At 33.6% G+C, this 2,500-nt stretch overlaps 1 protein-coding gene across 4 annotated transcripts in view; it reads left to right on the top strand.

The window, feature by feature from the left end:
* The first annotated feature begins 20 nt into the window (after positions 1-20).
* The window catches only part of LOC113802907 (organic cation transporter 1), a 12,886-nt gene continuing 10,406 nt past the window's right edge, over positions 21-2,500 (top strand). For 2 of the 4 annotated variants that reach the window (XM_027353557.2, XM_070117278.1), the window contains exon 1: positions 254-391. The gene's annotated coding sequence lies outside the window, so the exon portion shown is untranslated. Of the gene's footprint in view, positions 392-2,500 lie in introns of all 4 variants that reach the window. The other 2 variants (XM_027353556.2, XM_027353555.2) reach the window with 2 other exon arrangements.

A 2,500-nucleotide genomic window follows, 5' to 3' on the forward strand; every position in this document is an offset into this window, starting at 1 on the left:
AAATGCCAATTATCTTTCCCAACAGCAGTCAACTCTCAGCGAAATGGTAAAAACGCCGCTTTTGCAACGTAACATTTATGTTATTTACTCTGCTGTAAAATAGCACAATCCATCGCTAGTTAACATCTTTGTAAGGGATGTTACCAAATCGTGCATATAAAAAAAGGTCTCGGGCAGCGTCCGACAACTGACAGGAGCGAGAGAAAAAAACACCACAGTACCGCGAGAGAAAGGAGAGGAGAGGGACGGGAAGAAAGAGGGGCCGATATGGTGCGATAAATAAGAAAACAAAAGTGAGAAAAGAGTTGATGTACAAATAAGAGTTGATGTACAATTGTCAGAGGGAGAAAAGACGCGGAACTGCGATCGAGTATTGAGTTTGGAAATAACGGTAAGGAATTTATCGTGTACAACCTTACAGTGTAAAGATCATAAGTGTATTTCCTGTTTTAAAAGAATTTCATGTGAATAATAGAAAATATTTGGAATGTCATTAACAGAAAAAAAATAAAACCATAATTTCTTGTATGATAATGCCGATGATAATACTGATGGAATTGTAAGGTAACTTTTGACCAACTACTAAAGTTATGAAAAATATGTGACACTAGTTCAGCAGTCTAAACTAGTGTCACTACACAGTAGTTTAGTAGTTAAAAAATATAATGGGTTTTATGCATTTCATGATATCCATCAAAAGTGAATAATTATATTTTCATGTTTTCTTATATGTGATTCACATGCCATTTATAAAGTGATAGCGATGTTGATAATGGCAGTGATAGTGACAATAATAACAGTAATAACAATAATATGATAATGATATAATGTTAGACATTGATAATGCTATCAGAATAGAACATTGGCGATGGCAACAATAGCAATTCTGATGATAAATGATAATGATAGCAATGAAAGTTGCAAGAGCAACTACCACCTGCAGTGATAGCAGTTGTGGTAGCATAAGTTTTTCACTAACAATAATGCAATAATGATAATGGCAGTGATGGTTATGATTATTATGATGTTGATGCTTATGATAACAATAGTGGCACACTAATAAATAATAAACAATAATAAATGAAAAATAAAAAATGAACCATAATAAAGTAATGCTTCCAATTCAATCAGTGGTTGGAAATCAACCACTCTAGACAGATGGGTAAATAGGCAAATGAAGAGATACATAAATTGATAACAACAAAAGAAAACATGAAGAAAATTAATAGACAATCATTTATATACCAAAAAGATTTCTTAAACTGTAACACATAAGGATTTAATACAATTTTGTAAATATTGTAAGACAAAAGCCTTAGTAATGACGATGAATACAATGATAAAAACTAATTATGAAAAAAAAAAATTGTAATGATGATATTTTTGCTAATCATAATAATTATCATCATGATAATAATCATGATGAGGATAATGATGATAAGAGTAGTGGTGATGAAAACGATAATGATGGTGATAATGATAATGATAATGATAATGTTGATGATTATATATATACATATATATATAATATATATACATATAATATATATATAATATATATATATAACATATATAATATATATATATATATATATATATATATATATATATATATATATATATATATATATATATATATATGTTATCAGATTACGGCAAAATAACAGATCAATGATAATTATAATAATTATGTTTAAGATATGATGATATTGATAATGATCTACAGTTACTGCTACTAATAGCCCCCAATCCCTTGCTCGTTGTTGTCGCGGGGCTTATAAGGGATCACCCTTGCCTCGCGCCCCAGCCCTCGCCTCAGCTAATTTTGCTTGGTCTGTTCTTCTCCCCCTTTCTTTTTTCTTTTTCCTTCTCTTCATCGCCTTCTGCTGTCCACATCCTAAGGTGTGAGAGCCGTGCTGAAAGGAGGAAAGGCTGGCTTTGCGTCGGTCCTGAACGGCCTTCGTACTCCGTTCGCTCTCCTTCCTTTACCCTTTTTGCTCTTCCCTCTACACCCTCTTCACTACCAATTAGCCTACAGCGCTCTACAACCTTTGACATCTAATACATTTTGTCGTAATCGTTGACTCATTTTACCCTTTTCGCCAGAATATTTTATCATAGTGCTGGATGACCTTTCCTCGCCTGGGTCTTCGTTCTCAAGCCTCACCACCGCACCCTGTTTTAAACGCGCTGTCAATGGCCTTAGACCAGGGGTGTTAAACTCAGAACCATTGGCTGGCCAGTTTTCTCTTTAGCTACCATCTTGATTGCCACCGGAGGTTCATATCTGGCCTCCCAAGATTATGCCACTAAAACTGGTATAATGTACTTGTATATAAAGTTTATTTTACTTATCAGATTTTCAATGGTATTGCTAATGGGAAACAAACATATATGACATTATTTTCCTCCATGGCAGTCATAAAATCACCGGCTAAGAGTGTCAGTAATAATCTTAAAACACGAAGGACTGACTTAATAAATCAAGCAAAACGGCCGA

The sequence above is a fragment of the Penaeus vannamei genome, chromosome 40 (assembly GCF_042767895.1).
Source record: "Penaeus vannamei isolate JL-2024 chromosome 40, ASM4276789v1, whole genome shotgun sequence".
In the NCBI taxonomy this organism is placed as follows: domain Eukaryota; kingdom Metazoa; phylum Arthropoda; class Malacostraca; order Decapoda; family Penaeidae; genus Penaeus; species Penaeus vannamei.